This window comes from Opisthorchis viverrini (genome assembly GCF_000715545.1).
Source record: "Opisthorchis viverrini unplaced genomic scaffold opera_v5_462, whole genome shotgun sequence".
Classification (NCBI taxonomy): Eukaryota; Metazoa; Platyhelminthes; class Trematoda; order Opisthorchiida; family Opisthorchiidae; genus Opisthorchis; species Opisthorchis viverrini.
In genome coordinates, this window is record NW_008752125.1 from 248798 (window position 1) to 256013 (window position 7216).

Below are 7216 nucleotides of genomic sequence, written 5' to 3' on the forward strand. Positions count from 1 at the left end.
CTTGGGCGCGCTGCTTGGTTGTTGGTCTGTTCACGTAGCCTGGCGGCTGGATTGCATACGATTCATCCCAGCCGAGGTGACATCATCATTATGGGGCTGAGTTGGTCGGACGCTTTTCTATCACCCAACGGCTAAGTTCAGGTTCATACTCTGGGCGACTACCACATACAGATGATTTTAGTGCGCAGAGTTTCTCTCGAAGTTTTGGTGCTTACTATATGGTTACCTGGCATTGGCATCGTTTGGCACCTACAGTCTACAGCCAGCTTACCAATAAGAAGATTGTTGAGTAGTTGTGTCGTTGAATAATCTGCTAAGGGATGCATTGGGTTGCAGACAAATCGACCTATCAAAAGGGAAGTAACGCGGCTTAGAATATTCACCATGAAACTCGGACAAATACCAAGTTTCATCATGACACAGGCCCGTACTGCAGCTTACCCAAAGGGTTACGTCGGTAGAGGTCGGATACGCCTACCATATTATAGTGAGCAGGAAAACGGGGAGACAAACACGACACACGCCCCATCACCAAACTAGGTGAAATCATCGGTGCACCATTGCACTGATGATGCACTATTCTAATATATACTGTCTAGTTTGGTGTTAAATACCACGATGCAAACCCTGGGTAAATTACTGAATCATGAAAACCAACACACATGAGTTGAAAATCCAGGAAATTCAATGTTTGAGCAGAGGATATTCAAAGCCCGCTGGATCAGCTCAGAAGTGGACCCAACCAAGTTTACGCGTCTTCCAGCTTAATTTTTATCATCGACTGAAGAATCACTGAACGTGACTTTTATTCCTAACAACACACGTGGCTATGTTTGCTTTACACTACATATCTTGATATGACCCCTCTCGGGAAAGTGTCATGAGACAATATCAAGTAGGGTAGAAATGATTTACTTAAAACCTATTTTGGCATGCATGAAAGACCGTGATTTAAACCTTGGTGTTGGCTCTTGTGAACAAAGCGCCAAAAGACATGGTAGTAATACAGTAAGATACTCAAATTCAAAGGCTGTGGAATTCACTTGACTTCGCCAGTGGGGTCTTGACCTTCACTGTCCTACTGTCCATTGATTGGAGACAGAATGCTGGCGATGCGGTTTACGGTTACGATAACATAATTTTGAAAAGTGGTGACCCCAGTCCCTTCTGAGCTAACCGGACGAAGTACAAGCTCATGACTCCGCTTGCATACAGCCTGCAGACGAAGGAAAACAGGCACCAACATGATCAACCTTCAATCAAGCTTCCCGGGACGGCAAGGACCTTGAACAGAGTCATGCATGATCACGTCCAGTTTTGGCCACGGCAAGATGCACCTATTTTTGGACCGATTTTTATTTGATGATTTGAGCCTGTACCAATTACGATACTTCCTATCCGTTCAGTCCTCTGTAAACTTCATTCGAACTGGATTGTGGACTTTCGGTTGAAATAGATTTGCTGACCGAAATCTGGATAATGAGCTGACTATGTACTTAGGTTGGTTGACAGTGGAGTGCATGCATATATGCATTCCGCGCTTGTGGCGAGAGTACGAATGGATTGCGAGGGTTAGTTTTCACAAATTCACTCATTCCAACCCCCATCCTCAAAATAGGTCTTGAATTTGAGCTGTGTACTTTCTAATTATCAAGCCTGAATGGTATATGTACCGTGAGGCTTTGGTATACATCCTGCTATACGATATGAGTGATATGCTCACACAACAGAACCGTAGAGTGCGCACGATGGGAGAATTCCTCTTTCAGGGAAAGAAACGATTTGGGAAAATGCACTCGTTTGGCCTCGATTCCAGGATGGTTGTGGTGTCTGTCTCAGAGTGTTTACGAAACTAAGAAACAAACGGTCAGTGGATCTCAAAAACGAAAATGTTGATTTTGAATAGGACTGCATTTTGTAGCTTTGTAGCGTCATTTTCTTCAACTGTTTGTTATCGTATAGCTGTTTATGATTGTATATCATAGCGAACGACAATCATGGACATGACTAGTGAACTGATGGGTTCTTCTTGTCGGGAAGGGGATAATCCTATGGGACCAACTGGATTGTTGGCTATAAATTACTAGAGCATTCTTGTCCTTTGACGATGTTTTCCACCGTCGCCCCTGAACGAGACTCCGGCTATTTGTCTTGTGTGAGTAGTATGTGAAACTACTGCTGGTGAAGCTGCTTTTTCGTTTTCTCATTTGCTACGGTGAGCCACACCATTATGTTCACGTTCGTAAATCTTATAAGCCTGCTGACTGTTCAACTGATACAGTTTGGATACAGTGTCTGTTTAGATTTTGTTCCCGAGTGAGTTGGAGGGTGAGTGTGCAGTCCATTTTTTTGCAGCACAAAGTTCAACTAAAACGCCAGAGTTTCACTACCTACAAAATATCAGTAACCTATGGCAGCTTGTTTAGGAAGAAATTTACACAACTCGCATGAACACTCTGGCTGCGAAGTATCACTTTGGAAGCACGTGGATTAAATTGCATTAGCTCTTACGTGCAATGTATTCAAAGTGTTTAGCAGCCAATCCTGATCGAGTGATCGTGTCTTCATATCGTGACGCAACTAAAATTGTCCTTCGTCATGGGGACCACCCTGGTACCGTAGAGACCTAAAACCGTGGGATGTAGGTTCATTTTCCGAGGACCAAGATCTCAACTAAATTTCGAATTCCACACAAAAAATTTAAAGACGGTTGAAAAAAGTGCCAAATTTCCGAAGATGCATGCTGTGTGCTTCCGTATATCCTATTTAACTCCGTTTATTTGGTCTCGTTTGTGATACAATTTTTGCGTACTAAACATAAGATACTACTAGGAACTGAAGTGCATAAGTTTTTCGCGAAATTCAAGGACCAAGGCACGCATTGTGCGATTGTTTCCGTGTTTTTTCTTGACACTATCTGTCTCGGCACTCTTTCAGCTGTCTTATTGGCCATCCTCAGGTTTAGCTGCACGTAAAAATATCTTCGACCTTCTTATCAGTGCTGACATATTGGTCAGTTGTCATACCAGATTCACCGGTCGGATGATTATCCCATGCCCAGTTCATAAATGTCATTTGTATTTATAATAAAGAGAGACAGCTTTATAATCAGTCTGAAAATGGGGTCATTAGCTTATGCCGATGTAGGATTTGCCTGTAATAAGCTTAGAAAAAGTGGACTAAAACTACGGGTTGCCATGGAGTGGGATTCGGAGGCGAAATGGCCCATTGTACGTTTAGCACTGGGACTTGGGGGGATTGGAACGCACGGCGTCCATAAAAGTGCTCTCAGTGGAAAATGAACAAAACGTTCTGTGGTTTTATTACATTCCGAGGTTACCTTAACCCTTCCAGTGATGAAGTTTAACAGCTTTACATTAGTTCGGAGGTGTCCCATGATCTCTTTTCAACTGAGCTAAGCGAGCTTCATTTCACATCTGAAGGACAGAAATACAACTTACTCGTCCCAGGACGGGCTATTTAGCTGGTTGCCAACCGAGCAACCAAATCTTTATCAGGTGAGCCCATCCAACAGAATAAGCCATAGTATTCTCTAAAAAACAGGCTAACTAGCCCATGCTTCAAAGTACATCTCTTTTGTTTTATTACACACAGGTTACCAGACCAGTTGTCAGTACGGGAAATCTAATTTTCAAACTCGTTAGGTTGTATCAGGAATGCATGTCGAAGGTGACCAATAGAACTAAACACGACCTTTATACATCCTGGCTGATTGCCGCTAAACAGTAAGCAATTCCAAATGCAGAGAGTTCGCATTTCCTGTTTTTTTTTAATAAAAAAATGATCCCCAATGAGAAGTAGCAGAGCCAGGTTTTCCAAAGGCCTTTCGGCTTCTCTCCAACTTTGCCCATCAATTACTTTGAGTTGGAATGAAGTGTTCCATCTAGGAGGAGGGTTTGGTACTCGGGGAAACAATCTGAGGAAAGAAGTAGTGATAGTTTTTTCATGAGATTCATTTAGTTCTTCAGTTTAGTCAATCTGTTCTGCCTAATTTGGTGAATCGGTTTGGTATCTATTTGTTTAAAGTCGAAAAACTCCTAAATTTATTGGTGGGTCATACGGGATCAGATTCTGCTTTCCACTTGGTGCTGTAGAATTTCTTCGTCCGATTATTTCTGAAGAAAAAAAGCAGCTAGCAAATACAGGCCAAATTCGGGGACTATAAGACCAAGATAACAAGAGAGAGCGGGTTGGTTTGCAGGGAAGTGGACAGAGTATTTACGTTTCTATCTTATACTCTGCGTGAACCACGCAAAGACATCACAGTTGTGTATCATGATGAACCTTGGGTTATTTCAACCAGGTCAAGATTCAGGCACGGTCATCATTAACAATAAGGATCATTTAACGACGCTGGCTCTGATTCTCAAAGACCGAAAAAACTTTAAGCACAACAATGACTCTGAAAGTGTTTGTTCATAGCCACACCACTCTCGTTTGAACGGCCGTGTTCCTGTTCTGACGTAATTATTCCGGTGAGTACACACCAAAGGGAAGCACTGGACTCGAGTTTCGCTTTTATTGGAGCTCATCAGCAGTGCTTATCCAATGGGCGCGCCGGGATTTGAACTCCGGACATCTGACATGCGAGGCGACCGTGTAACCACTACTCCACCAACGCACGTTGGATGCATCTGAACGTGTTCACACTTGAGCGATGTGATTGGTATGCCCGGCTCATCGAACGACGACCCAGTAAGTGTCCTGGTTGTGATGATCGATTGACCCGCCTGTCAGGACTTCCCAGTTAGGTAGCGTGGCACACGCTTGAAACCCACCGGGCAGATTTTTGGTTGCAATTTTGGGGTTTTGCGGGATAGGTATGTTTGTTCATAGCCACACCACTCTCGTTTGAACGGCCGTGTTCCTGTTCTGGCATAATTATTCCGGTAAGTCCACACCACACACTGAAAATCACACTTAGGTTTAGAAGCTTCTGGAATTGCGTCACACCGAAAATACGTAGAGCTGAGTGGACCCCAGATGTGATGATTTCATCAAAAATCCACAAAGAAAATGTTTCATTCCAAAAAACTCCAAATATACGAAACACAGATAGAAGCATAGATAATTGTATGTAAATCGATATGTTTCCACCAAGTCAAAACATTGTGCTGGGATATCGGTCAAGACTCGTCGCAAGATCAACGGAGGAATACATTGCTACAATTGTGGCCTTAAAAAGTGTGCAGAACTACGTGTAAGGAAAACTCTACCTGTCATTCCTGTCGAAGAATAATTTTACCACTCGTGGACGAGCTAACTTAGGCTTGACTGACTATATGTACGGGAAAAGTATGGACATTTACATGTTCAAGCGATTTTTGCTGTCTGACTTTTTGATTTTGTCGCCAAGGTGCCTGGGGTGGAGAGAGAGAGACATCAGTAAAGATTCTTCCGCGCACTTGTGTGAGAAGTGAGAAACGCTGTTTAGAAAGATATCATACTATGTGAGTGAAATTAGGTTGGATGTTCACCTAGGGATTCAGGCTTCTATTTGTACAGGCCAGTAAAACAAGGCTAGTGAACCATGTGATGCAACATGTAAGGATAAATAAATCTGTAAATAAAAAAGAGATGAAATGTGAACTGCTGAAAGTTTTTTAAAATGGAGAATCCGAGTTCCCTGAGTTACAAGGAAGGAAATTGGGTGTGCTTAGCTCAAGATAACAAAAGAGTGGTGAGAACATGAGGAGAGTTGTAATGGCGACAGCTAATGGAGAGGAGAACACCTTCAGACGATAGGAAACGTAGAAGTGATGACAGAGGTTATTTAGAAATGTTTCGAGAGAGAGTAAATGTGACTTGATTGGATTGCAGGAGGTTCAGATTGCTTCAGTTGATCTGCACAGTATCCAACTATTCGGAAGAATCATCGATAACTGAAAAAAAAGAGGACAGGCGATTTTACCGAAGAGGAGAGGCAATTTATTCTATTGTTTTTTTGTACTGTGGGCGAAATGACACATGGTCACATCGACAGCTGACATCGACATCTGACACCTGTTCAGAAGAATGTGTCTATTACTGTGATAAAAGCGAACGAAAAGTCCGCAAGAACGTGTCGGCCAGTGGGATCAGGTTTAGCCGCGGTTGTACGCGGTTTCATATGCAAACTTTGCAGAAAGGAGGTTCAGCTTTCAGTGTGTTCTGATCACATCAAATGAAACACTATACGGTTTTCTGATGCAAACGAAGTTGAAGAGATTACAAACATCTAACAAGGCTCCGTACCTGTTATCCAGGCTAGCAAAGTAAGTTTCAATATGGTTTCTTTGTCCTTTGCAGCACGAATAACTCTATCCTGGAACAACTTCCCAAATTCATGAGCCTTTCATTTCCGTTCTTAAGATGGAAGAAACTGAGCCATCTAATGCAGTTGACTTCTTAGCGGTGTGACATCAGACTAAAGAAATGAGACTTGAACGAACGAGAGGGTCTTCTTCACGAATATGGCCTAATTTGAGAAGAGGTAGGCCGCAATATTGGTCTTCAACCGCGCAACGTATCTAGAGGTGGTCATGATTTTGCAAACATGTTGCTGAACAGAAATTCCCGAAGAACGTTAGTTACAACCTGAGAATTCAGTGGATAGGGATAGAGAGTTGGAATGACCCTAGAGCGAAAATATTATGCACTGCTGACAAAAACGTGGTTTAGCTGAACACCATCTCTGGTTAGCTGACAGAACAAATCGTGCGGGCTTGAAATGGAACAAACATGTTATACCGATATAATACTAGTTATAAGTTTGTGTACATTACACTGCCGGGAACTAGGCCTAAAATGAGTCTAAACAAGGACGAAAGCGATAGTTGGCTGCAGAATTGTTTTCATCAACCTTTTGAGTAGTGTATTACCATTCCAAAAGATGAAATTCGATATCTTGACTATCTTCTTAGCTGATATTCTGCACGACATTCGTGTAGCTCATTTATTTGAATTGTATACTAAACGAGAGATTAATTCGGAATTCGACTGTATCCCCTGTTGAACTCAAGTCACGTTGCAAACTCGTGTACTTCATCACTTGTTTTCGGTAGACTTTGTGGTGTCTTCTGTCACAAACAAATGAATTTATCAATGCGCGGTGTGAAATTGGGAAGGAACTATTTTATAAAGACATGGGCGACACTGAGAAGACCTTGAGGACGACTATATAAATATAAATATATATATATATATATATATATAT